Here is a 13,251-nt window from a genome sequence, read left to right on the forward strand (position 1 = left end):
AAACAAATTGCACATCACAATTGAATGATATATTCAGTTTTTTTAAAAAATCAACCGTTTAATTTTTTTAATAATACTATTCATTAAATGCTAACTATTTCAACTCTTCACTGGGGATGGACTAGCCCAACTAGCCTTGTAAAAATCTTGTTATTTTTGATTGATGGTAACTTTCTGCTGGTCCTTACAGTGTGACCAATGGTTTTAATATATTTTATGATAATAAAATGCATGCTTCCCAAAGAGTGCACAGGACACCTGTTGGAAGAATTTCATAGTATAGTTTCTAGTCCTTAGTGAATACTGCATCTCTCTTTAAAGTACTTTCAAAGACATTTTGTTTGTTTAGGTGTGTAAGAAGGTCTTTCTAGAACAGATCCTGTTACAAGATCAGAGTTTGGAAATGTTGTGTGAGTTTTACCTTTAGTGTAGCCTCACAAACATCTGGATTGCTACAAATGAAGGGCTGTAAACCTGTGCTGCTGGCCTGTGCATAGAAGTGCAGAAGACAGAAACCTTTTGAACTGTCTGTGCCTCTGGAGGGATCATTACACTGAACTCTACCTCTGTGGTCCCACAGGAATTTTGGATTTGACCTTCCAGACATTTATGCATGGTATGTAAATGGCCCTTGTGACATCAGTGTAATTATTCAAATGTGAGGTTACATGTCTGTAAATACGGCGCTTATTTTATTCTTTTTTCTTCTGATTCAGCAGGTAAGATTAGGAATCCATTGATGCGTGCAGCTAGTTAAAAAAAATATAATCATAGAGTCAAAAAGCATAGCAGAAAATACTAAGGGAACTACAAAACTCTGGCATGGTGTATTTTTTTTAATGGCATTTACACTGGAAGCCTGAAAATGCAAAGGCTAACTGTATTTGTAATTAATTCATCATGAAAAGGAAGCAAAAGAAAAAAGAATTCCGTTTTTGTAGTATATGTGCTGCAGTTTGAATTTGCATTTTTTTTTAATTGAGAATTCCATCTTTCATACTGCCTGAGGGAGAACAGCCAAATATGAAAGCTAGGGACCTTTCTGATGTAATAGTTAATCACTTTAAATTCATCAGTAATGTCCACTAACAATGGCTTCCATTGAATAAGCATATTAAAAGGAATTATAATATGTTTTTTTAAAAACCTTAGTATGTTTTGCAGTTGTAAAACTGATTTGTTTGTGACTACTGGAAAAACTGTAACTTTTTAAACATATTTTGATGTAGACTGTAAAATATTATATAGCTACCTAAGACTACATTAAATAGTTAACCAAAAACCAAATTAATATTCAGCACAATGAGAAAGATATTTTTCATATTTTGATGACAAATATAACCCAGTGGTGTAAATTTGGATAGTTGACTGAACTTTGTGAAGAGAAATATGTGTTGGGACCTGTCATTCTGTGCTCACAGATTAAATTCTGTCCTGCTGAGCATTACAGAAAATAAAGATTACATAATATTGTCCAGACATGCACACATTTTTATTTGTCACAAGATACTATAATTCCTCTTAGCAACAACAACAAAAATATATTTAGAGAGGTTGTAATAATAGATTTTCTATTATTACTAGAATTTCTTTTAAATGTTACAAACAGCAATATTATATATGCACCAAACATCCAGTAAATTTGCTAGTGAATTATCTAAATCCATTGTTTGCTTTCCCTTACAAAACTCTGTAATCTCATGACTGACTGTGTTGTTGTATTGCAAAATGTGTGAGCTTTTGATGGGTAACGTTCTGAGCAAAGCAGCTGTTTATTGTATCTGTACTAGTTCTTACCCCACACTGGTTTTTAGACCATTATTAGTAAGTTTTGAGGTTAGAGAGGTACTGACCCAATCAAACATGTACAGAGCTCAGCCTCTGAGTTAATTAAATGTGGGTTAATAGTATATTATAAGGAAATCATTGTCCTTTTTACAGTTATTAGGTAGTTAGTCAAATTATAGCTTCAAAGCAATGCGGAGCATGGAGAATTTGGGACTAAATTATGCATTTGAACCTTAGGCCAGCTTTTACTGTTGAGACAGTTTGCTGCTAAAAGAAATTGTGTGTCATTGAAATTAAATGCCTTTCTGGGGATGGAAGCTTCCATTTTTTAATGAAATTACTGAGTGTGGTGTAGTGAAATGATTAAAATCTGTATTCCGGGAATGTGGTGGACAAAAAAAAAAAATCAATATATGCTAGGAAACCTTTGCAGCTGGATGTGAATCCTTGAAATGAAATAGCCTGGTACAAAAATAATAATTAAAAACATATCAGCACATGACTGTATTTAGCATGAGTCTCACAAGACATCATCTTCACTAATTTTTTAGCAGAAATTTTAGTCTGTAATGAGAAGCTTTTTTTTCCTCATATCCATGTTAGGCAGTGTTTTTGCCCTTCCCCCAATGCTCCTGCAATGCAATCATTGTGCTTGCACTTATTATGTTACAAATGACCGAGGTAAGGCTGACATTCTCGTTGCATGCAAAAAGAGCTAGTCTGCCAGGCTTTTTTTCCTTTTCCCTAATGAAGCAGCTTTGTGAAATCTCCCCATGTGTTAATACTAATGAAGATCCTCCAGCACAATTAAAATCGCAGCCAGTGGCTGAAGAGGAAAAAGAAGACAATGGCATCTTTCTACATGTGCATATTTCTTTATGCGTAGATTGACTTTATTTAGAAAAATTGTTGATTTTTAAAATAGTTATATGTAGTAATTAATAAGGTTAACAAGCTGTAGATACTATCGAATTCTGCAAGTATGTTTTTACCAACTCATACTGAAATTAGATTTTTTTCATTGCACTGTGGTTTAACTTGATGGTGTTACGGTTTGTAGGGAGCAGTCTTTGGGCTCTAGCTGTGTACTTTAACCCTACTCGAGTTTGAGACTATGCCAAAGAAGGGAAAAAAAAAAAAAAAAAAAAAAGGAGGATACCATGTGTGTAGTGTGAAGGGTTGGTGTAGGGAAGCGCAGCTTTTAATTTTCTACAAACAACCTCTATGCACCTCAGGCAAGACGAGAAGATTTGTATTTAAAATATGTACTTTTAATTTTAATTCTTGTGTCAATAGCTGGTGAGTGTTAATACTTCCCTTTGATTTTAATTTAATTCTGCCACCCTTATTGCTTTCTTTACTTGAATGAATCGAGTACTTCAAGAACTCAAAAGTTGAACGTTGCTTCGTTAAAATGTCTCCTTTTAGAAGTGGATCACCTCTGTTTTTGTTTCGTAGACGTCAGTTGTTTACACCACAGATTCTTTTGTTGATTTATTAATTTTTTTAACCTGAACTTAATCTGTAGGTGGGCAACTTTGTCTCTCCCCCGACCGATAAAGTCATCCTTAAAAAATGACCCAGGGCGGATTGGAACTTTCGGCCGCTGTGTGAAGAACGCTGTGTGGGCTGTTCAGAACTTTTCCCAGCCCGAGGGCGGCCGCGGGTGCCCCAGCGAGATCCGCGATCCCGCCACCCGCTCCCGGCCACGCCGCCAGCCCTGCGGGAGCGCCGGCGGTGACGTCACCGGGGGCGCGGGGTCCGCGACCCCCTCCAGGGTCCCGCCGGCTGGGGGCGGCCGCCGTGCGCGCCGCCGCCCGCGCGCGCCCCCGCCCGGCTCCGGGGAGCGCCGGGAAGGGCCGGCCCGGCGCGCGCCGCCCGCACAGCGCAGGGAGAGAGCGGGAGAGTGAGAGCCGCGCGCCCCGCGCACCGAGCGGCGGAGCTTCTCCTAGGTGAGTGGCTGGAGTAGGATGGTGTTCTACCGCGCCACGGCTCCCCAACCCGAGTAGCGCTCGCCTCGCTGGCCGCGTCCCCGCCGGTGCGTATCGCCCCTTTGTTGTGTGGGCCGAGCGCGAGTCCCGCTGCGGGGCCCTGCCCGGGCAGGGCTGCGGGCGGGAGGCAGAGTGGCTTCGTGGAGGTGAGCCCCGGGAAAGGGCCGGGACCGGGGTGTCTGCAGACGGGACGGCCGTGTTCCGAGCAATTTTAAACTTTGCTCGTGGCTGCACGCCTATGCCTTGGCCGGGCGGTGCCGGTCACGTCTCTGCCGACGGACGCCCGCAGCCTCCGGGGCGGCGCGGCGCGGCGGCTGCTAGCGGCCACCGGGCGGCTCTTTTGTGTGGCGCTGTGTGGTACGCACCGCTCCCGGCGGCCCTCCCGCCCCGTTCCCCTCTTGGCGGCGGGCGCTGTCCCGCTCCCCTCGGTCGGGTCCGTCAGGGCGGGCGCGAGGCGGGGCCGCGCGGAGCGGTCGCGGGGCAGCGGCCGGAGCAGGCGATTCCCCTCCGCGGGCGACCCTCGGCCCCGCGCAGCCCCCGCTCCCGCGCGCGGTGAGTGGGCGCTCCCTCCCTCCCTTCCGCGGGGCGCGGCGCGGGCTGGGAGCGGGCGCCGCTCCACACACCGGGCTCGCTCCGGGCCCCTCTGTCCGCGGCTTTGTGCGTGTCCCGTCCTTGTGAAGAGAAAGAAGCAGCTGCAGCGCTGGGCCGAGTTGTTGAAATTTATCCCTTTGTGTATATTACAATATCCTCCATTTTTCTGCCCTCTAAACAACAAGCCTTTCGCCATCTTGGGCAAATTTTTATTCCAAAGTCTGACCGTCTCTTTTAGGAGGGAATGAGTAGAAAACCTGAAAGCACTTCAGGTTAAGCTTTAAAGTTTAGGGAATGTTACAGGGACAGATAGTGACGTCATGTAAAGTTTAAGGGGATTTTTGTCCAAGACTCTGTGCTTTCCCCTGGAATCCCTGATCTAACGTGTTGTAAACTGCACTTTAAAGAGAAAGGTTCCTAGTTGTGCGCGCACGTACTGGGGACACCGAGAATACGCTTTTATCTGGTGTCTGGTTTCATATAAGGAAAAGAATCGTGCCCCCCCCCCTTTTTTTTCCCTGGCCTTAGTATTTAATGTGCAATGCTTAACTGTTGGGTTATTTAAAAAAACGTTCTGAAGTTACTATGTGAAATAACAAATTATCTGAAGATCTGCATTGGTTTGTTTATGGAAAGTATGAATCTGTTGTGAAGTTTACATGAAACACTTGGTACAGAATCTTCCCTGAGAAATAAACAGAGTCTTCTTGGCATGAGGAACATGGCTAAACAGACCTCCATTTTTAAATTACAGACTTGGAGGTATGTTTGGAAGCAACGAACTTATTAAGGTATATTATTAAAAGGTTCCATCTGGAAAGTACCTATAAATATTACATGTAGTTTGGGTTATGTTCCAGGTACTGTATAATGTGTGTGGCTAAATGTAGTAACTATACTGAACTCATTGAAAGAACCGACCCTACAAAAACTCCTTACCCGAAACCCAACAACAAATATCTTTTCCTCTGACTAAAAGTTTTGCATCAGCTGTTGTGAAAGGGAGAACAATAAAAGGTATTGTTCGGCATGTTAATTTGGTTCTCAATTGCCCCTTTTTTTAATCTCATGAACGTTTTTCTGGTCACATGACCTAGTGAAACATGTAATTGGTAAGGAGTAATAGTTGTAGGTAAAGTTTTGTTTTTCCATTCTTTTTTCTATGCTTTTTAGACTTGCTCCATATTTAAAGTCACACTATGGAGAACATGAAACTGCTTGTATTTAATTCACATTTTCTTAGTCTTCAGGATTAGGGAAAATATTGACAACAGTTAACAAACAAAGTAATAGGAATAGCTGTTTGTACGTCAAGACTTTCTGTCTAAGTCAGTATTGAATGTTGTACTTAAAGTAGCCCTAAGGTTATGTTAGAACAAATGTCAGATGCTTACTTGATTTTTCTTTCCTAAATGCATCAGAAAGTGTGGTGGGATTTGCTATTTCCTGTATGTGTGAATACGGAGTAAATGAAAATGTTTAAACAGCTGAAAGCATGTACAGCAGGTGGTTCTAGATTAGAAATGTAGTGAAGGTCTACAAGATTGGATTGGTTATTAATGGTGAGCAACAGAGGATAAGTAGTTTCCGAAAATGGCGATATAGCTTTGACATCTCATAATAAACCACATACAATTTTTGTCAAAATGCTGCAAAATCAGTAAACTGCATAATGTTAACAAAATGGTAGCCAAGGAAATTTTTGTAAAGTATATGTAGAGAAGGGAATAGGAATCGTTAGGGAATCTTCAGTATTCAAGAAATTCTATATTTCACTTCAGGCAGGTGATGCTGGTTTAATCATAGGTTGTACCAATTCCTGTAAGCGAGGGGAGTATTCATATCAGGTTGTGATGAAGTTATTCATAAACAGAACTCTCTGGAAAGTAAAAAAAAAAAATATTCTTTAGAGGATTAGGTATTGTGTCCTTTTCATTCCTGATCCAAAGTCTGTTCTGGATGGCACAGTATAAGGTTTTGTGACTATTCTGTATTGAAAATAAATTGGAATTGTGGTACCGTGTTCTAGTTCCAGCCAGGACAGAGTTCATTTTTGCAGCATCCAGGAGGGGCTGGCTAGGACCCAGTAGTTCTGACCACCTTTCCTCTGTTCATTGGGGATGGGAAGGGCACGCAAGGCACTCTGTTCCTCTTGGGGAGAGAAGGGCTTTCTTCCAAGTGAAACTAGGGTGTTGTTGTTTCCGTGTGAATCTTTGGACGCTTTTTTGTAGTCTCTGTCATTGGTATTGTTGCTATTACTATTCGTTTTCTTATCTCATTGCTGTTTCCGGTAAATTGTTCTTATCTCAATCTGAGACTTTTACCTTTTGTGCCTCCATACTGAAGAAGGGGAGGGAGCGAATGAGCAGCACATGGTTTCACTGGGAGCACTGAATTGGAGATGACATGACTAAAACATGACATACTGGTATTTCTCATACAAATTATTTTCTCGAACTAAATTCCACAGCGCTGGGTTCCTTACAGGTCTGTGTTCCCACAAAAAGGTAACTGTTTTTAAGATTTTTGTAGGTTGTCAATGCCATTGTAAAATTCTTTTAGTAGTGTGAGAGGAAAAAAACTAAATACATACTTCATACCTTTTGGTAAAAAATTCTTGATTTTCTTGAATATGTAATAAAGTGTTTTGCATTTTCAAAAGGTAAATTAACAATATCCTAATGTCATGGAGGGAAAGAGCATTGGTTGACCGCTGTAGTATATTTGTTTCATCTTTATGTTGACCTTATGTTAAGAAGAAAGTTTTACGAGACTTTTTTGGTCTTTTTTGGGAGACACTTAAAATGCAAATAGGAAGGTAATGAAAGCCTTTCCTTATAGGTCCTGTTGGTTGCCCTTTTTAATGTTTTCTTTGTTTGCGCGTTTATTGTAGAACTGCATTGTAACGGAGCAGATGTTTTGCAAAACATCCTGATGCGTTTCTTTTTTCTTCTGGGAGTGCATAACTGTTCCTTCTGATGCATCGATTTGACAGCTGGTTGATTTCATGAAACTGCTAAGAACCCATTAGTGGTGTCATTGAATTCAAGTAGAACAGTCCCTCCCAGCTTGAACTGCAATTGTTAAGGTCTTTGTTGCTACTTTTCTGTTCCTGTGCAAGACGTAGAATATCAGAGCTGCAAATAAAATGAAACTTGTGCAGCCGGTCTCATATCCCAGAGTCAGGGGAAGGAATACCTCACTGCTCTTAGTTCTATAATTTTCTTATAATGGCATATTTGGGAATAGAAGATCTTGACTGTTGGGAGATATAACCAACAATGCAGTTTCTTACACCCTTCCTCCCTCCTTTCCCTCTGGCACATGAAGGGTCTCACTGTGTGAACATTCTGTGTTCAAATCCCTTTACTGTGATCTGTCTCTGAGATGCTAATGTATAGGTATCTTTAAATAAAACTTAGAAGTGTAAATAATGGTGGAATGGGGTTTTTTTGTTTGTTTGATTTTTTTATTTTTATTTAATAAATAGACTACTCCAATAGAGTACTAAGAATGATGCTTAGTGTTTTCATCACATAGATAATTTGGCCCCAGGAAGATTCCAGTCTACCAGTTTTCTCCCAAGTGCGGATCAACTTCTGAGTTAATACTGTGGTTTTACTACAGTACATTCAGTGAATTATGTCATGCTACATTATAATCTAGATTGTGATTGTTAATTGCCACCACAAGGAACACTGAAGGAATTGTCAAGGTTAGAAGTGATTTTTGTGATTGTTTGATAGTTTACAACATTCTGAATGTAGACAAAATGTAGTAAGTATATGTTGGTCAACATATGTTATAGAAATGGGAAGTTTGTGTTGAAGAACATTATGCACTGTTGGGAATCTAGGTACAGATGATCTTTCCTGCTGCATCAAAGAAGGAAATGAAATATCCTTTTTTAAATGGACATCTATGCTTTTAAAGATTTTTTTTGTTATGCTACTTCATTTTTACTTTAAAACCAATTTTACTGTAAATAGCAACAAACAAACCAGCATGGAATCACCAGAAGATTTGTGTGAGGAAAACAGTAGGTTCTCATTAGTTTCTTAGTTTGCCTTTCTTAGGGCTTTATGAGAGCAAGACAGTATTAGTTTCAGTGTTACAGAGATAAACCCTCTTGAAAGGTTTAGTCTTTTACCAACATCACAAGTAGTTGGTGGTAGAGGATGAAGAAAGAGCTGTCTTCACTGACTTTAATCTGTAGTGTGCTGGGTAGCTGTTTCCTTGAAAACGGAAATGCGTGGTTTGTTAGCCCACAGAGTAATTGTTATAGGTAGGTAAGCAGAATGCAGCAGATAGTCACTAAACAAAACTGGGACCGTGTATTAATTCAGCCTCTGCAGAAGGGCCAGGCAAGATGCAGCATTCTGCCATTATTTTGTTTCTTAATCATACAATTTTAAGTGGAAAAGAGGTATGTAGAGCATATAATCCAGTTAGCAAAGAGTTTCAGCTATTAGCTGTGTTAAGTTCTTATCCAAGAACTTAACAATATCTAAGCTATTTACTGTCCTAAATTTGCCATTATATAGTGCCCATGACTCGAGCCATTCCTTAAAAAGAAAAAAACAAGTATACTTTGTTAAAGTCCAATACAACAATTCTGCTCAAATTTAAATGGAATTAAATAATAAAAGTAGTAATTTTTATGGTATAAAATAGATTATTGTTTCTTTTTGGGAAGCAGAAATTGTGTTTTATTTTGTGGTGTTAGCATTTCATGAGACCCCAGGTCTTGAGATGCCAGAAAGAAACTCTTGGAGTGTGAGGAGGTCTTAATGGTTGTTTCACTTTTTTTAATGTAGCAATAAGGAAGAAAGGATACAAGGGTTTTCCCAGCTTAGTTTAAGAGAATTGATTTATGTATTTGACACAATTCCTAATACCAGTTCCTTCTCTTTTTATAGCCTGTCTTTCAGATCATTGGAAAAAAGACCAATATTAAAACAAGTATGCATTTTAAAGCTTTACTTAGTGACAGATGATCTTTCAAACATAGTCTGTGAAACGCTGGGCTTGTCAGAGTCTGTCTGATGCCTGTTGTCTTTAATGTGAATTCTCTCCTTTTACCTTGCTACCCAAGCCCTTCAGGGCCTCCTGATGTCTTGTTTTCTGTGTGTAAAGGAAATAAGACTCCTTTCACTTGATGTAGGTCAGGCATTGTAAAGAGCTGAATGGGTTAAGCCTTGGTAGTTTGCAAAAAGAGATCGCAGAGATTTTTCTAGCTGCTGAGGGAGGACTCACCCAAAACCTTAAAATTCAAACTGCTAAAAACGTTAAGAAAAAACTACTTGAAAAATTGTTCTGCCTGATGGACTCTTCACATTAGCAAATAATGGCACTGCTGAATTTAAGTGTTGTCACTGGTAATGTACCGTGTAAAGCCTTTGGAAAGATGGTAGGCTTAAAAATTATACAGTGACTGTCTGATAATGCTGTTGTCTTTTTGGAGCCTCACAGAACTTAGTTCTGCTCTGGAATTGTTGGAAAGGATAATAAAAAATTTTCATTTTTTGAGTAATGATGAACCCTACCAGTATATTCTTATTCCTGTAAATTACAGGAAGTATAAGGTAGATTTTCTTTAGAATACTTAATACAGTAATTTAAAGGCACAAAATAATCTGCCTGGCTATTCTTGAACTTGAATCTCAGCCCTGAGTCTTTTGGATTAGAAGCTAAAACCTTGAAATCTTCCTGAGAGTAGTTTTTTCTTCACTGAGTACAAAGATGATGTGTGTTAATGAGTTAATGTTTTTCTAATGCTGAAAGATTCTTTCATACACAATGCAGTGCATTTTACCAGTTATCTATTTTAGAATAGTGGTATGTAGTATCCAAGTATAATCAGCAAAATAATTCCACAACCCTCTCCTCAGCCCTCAGTCTTTCTACAACAGGAAGCCAATTGGACAAAAATGATTGCAGTGGTCCATTGGTGCACAGGGACATAATTGTGTGGATTTTGCCCCATTTTTGTTCTTGCACTTTTCCACAAGCATGCGCTCATTAATCAAAGACACTGTACTGCTGAGGGCAGAGAGGTTCATCAAATTGGCAGCTAGTTTGGTGTAAAGAACAGTGTGCTAAAGCTCTTAACGTGCTAAGACATAAATAAATCTTACATCTTTGTATGCAAACCCTGGAGGTTAATACTGTATAATTCAGTGTCCTGTCTTTGTTTTTATGATGGATGTTTTTAAGTGTTTGAAGCTTGATGCAAGCCTTCAAACAGGTCAGGGTAGACAGGCTGATTGGCTGAAGCAAAAACTTGGCAAAGGGGCTTGTGTGTCGGCTGTGGAGGTGTTTTTTTGCTTGGAGATCATTGTTGTATTGCCTGTGCTGTTGTAAGGGTGTTCTAAAGATTGACAACCCTTGCTGTGCTAAAGGACTTAGTAATGAAATGCAAATAGTTTGGTCCTATTTGTTCCAAAGTTACTGCTGTTTGTATGTAGCCTTAACAGAACCTACGTGTGGTACAAGCAAAAATCTACTAGGATTTCCCTGTAAAAATGGTGCTGGGATTTGGCTTTAACATGAATTGGTTGCATATTTGTAGTTTAAGAACAGCTGGTTACAGCAAGTGCATAGTCGTTTGCAAGCTATTATAAACCATTCTACTCACACATGGTGACTGTGCTGGGGCATTCTTTTTTATTGATCTACCTGCATTTGAAATCTGGTCGCTGCAGTCACAGAGGCGCTTCATTTTAGCTGTGCTTGCATTGTAGAACAACCTCTGTATTAAATATTTATTTTTAACTAAATGCTGAATAAAATGTTAAACTCTGTGCTTTGAAGAAACAAGGTGTAAGGGTGAACAGTGACATACATCTTAAACATGAAATCTTGTTATGTAAAGACTAAAAAAGTGACATCAGCCAAGCTTTGTAGTCGTTTTGTAACATTTGTTGTTCTGAATAAGAAATCCTTGTTAGATTTACCTAGTGTTACCTTGCTAACACTGTAGTTGCTGATTTTTATTTTTTTTTTCATGCATTTGTATACCCAATGGTTTTGGGGGAAAGCCAAGAAGTATAACATGTGATTGTATTACACAAAATGAAGGTACAGTAAAATAGAAGCAGTCCTGTTGCGTATCCCGTGGAGGAAATAATGGATGTATAAGAAATGACTGTACTCTTATAAAGGTATGCTTATCTATTATTATGATGTGAAAAGTACATACTTAGAAATATTAGTTATTAATATATATATAAGCTGTGATGTAAAGTTCATCTCCCCGCATTAAGTTTTGCTTTTCAGTGAGAAATCAAGCTTATGCAGAATAGTTTGATGTTTTTTCTGTATTTTTGTTTGACCTAGTGACTGGAACTTTTATAAGGAGTAATATAATTTTGACAATAAAAGTCAGTATTTTTAACATCCTTAGTTCTTCTAGGAATAAAAGGGAGCCCAGAACTCCTGCTCTCCATACATCTTTTGATCCAATATGTTGTAAGTTGTTAATTTGTTACTAATTTATAAGCTGGCATGTAAAGAAAGTATTGCTGAGGAAAGTTGTAAATAAATTCTTACTTCATATGTATGGATCCAAGAAAATGGGAAGTCATTAAGGAAGGTTTCTTACTGTGTTAGTCAGCAAGACAAAAATATCAAACAAACATGCCTGAAAGAGTCTAGTTTTTCAAGCTGTATCAGTTGATTTAATGAAAGATGTTATCACTCCTTACAGCTCTGGTCTTGTCTGAGTAGTTGCAGCAATTGAAAAAAGGATAAACTGAGAAATGCAAACCAGTAGTTTTCCGTCGCATCTCTGATAATTTTTCTTTCTTGGAGTTACCCTTAGCACCTCACTGCTTCTTTTCAACGTTGAAGAAAGCTAGATCAGAGGTAACTGAGACTGCAACTGTGTGGTTTAGGAGAGAAGTGGGGTGGAGGGGTGCTCAGTAGGTTCCCAGGTGGATCCAACCTCTACAGCAGTTGTAATGCCAGAAACAGTTTCTTCATAGCACGATTGTAGGAGTTTTCAGAGCAGCAAGGAAAATTGCTGTTTGGGTTTTTGGATGGTTTTAGTTACCGAGTCTAATACTAGAAACAATAGATGCTCCCATTTTGGCTCTTTCATTGAAATTACCTTACACAGGAGTCTAAAGAAGTAAATTGTTAAGGGTTTGGAAGGAAAGCCATGTGAAAAATGGCTGAGGTCTCTTGGTTTGTTTTGTCTGGAGAAAAGGAGACTGAGGTCGGACCTCATTGGGGTCTACAGCTTCCTCATGAGGGGAAGTGAAGGGGCAGCTCTGACTTCTGCTTGCTGTGATCAGGGACAGGACCTGAGGGAACAGTTGTAGCTGTGTCAGGAATGGGTTCAGGTTGGATATCAGGAGAAGATTCTGTCCTCAGAGGGTTGTTGGGCACTGGACAGACTCCCCAGGGAATGGTCACAGCCCTAAGGCTGCCAGAGCTCCAGGAGAGTTTGGACAGTGCTCTCAAGGACAGGGTGGGATTGTTGGGGTATCCTGGGCAGGGTCGGGATTGAATTCAATGATCTTTGTGGGTGTCCAATGCAGAATATTCTGATATTAGGTGTTTACACACCCACCCTCCTCTTAGTAATCACTGACACTTAACCAGCTGATTTTTTTTTCACTGCATTGTCAACAGAGACCATGTTAAAAAGCTGCTGTCCCAAAGAAAGTGTGAGAAATGGGAAGAAAGTTAAGATCCCAAGTCTTGACTAAAAGGAGTGAAATACTGTGGATTATTGAAAAAAAAATCACAGAAATACATCCCAACAATTATCATCTTTCTGGCAGCTTGATGAGAGTGCAGTTGGATTTAGTCATACCTTAAATGTAACGGAGGATTTAGAGGTTAGGGTTTTAGAATGGGTGTATATTTGAACACA

At 39.6% G+C, this 13,251-nt stretch overlaps 1 protein-coding gene across 1 annotated transcript in view; it reads left to right on the forward strand.

Annotated features, from left to right (window-relative positions):
- The first annotated feature begins 3,645 nt into the window (after nucleotides 1-3,645).
- The window catches only part of BAZ2B (bromodomain adjacent to zinc finger domain 2B), a 113,106-nt gene continuing 103,500 nt past the window's right edge, over nucleotides 3,646-13,251 (forward strand). Inside the window, exon 1 of the mRNA XM_050976940.1 lies at nucleotides 3,646-3,740. The gene's annotated coding sequence lies outside the window, so the exon portion shown is untranslated. The remainder of the gene's footprint in view (nucleotides 3,741-13,251) is intronic.

The sequence above is a fragment of the Serinus canaria genome, chromosome 7 (assembly GCF_022539315.1).
Source record: "Serinus canaria isolate serCan28SL12 chromosome 7, serCan2020, whole genome shotgun sequence".
Classification (NCBI taxonomy): Eukaryota; Metazoa; Chordata; class Aves; order Passeriformes; family Fringillidae; genus Serinus; species Serinus canaria.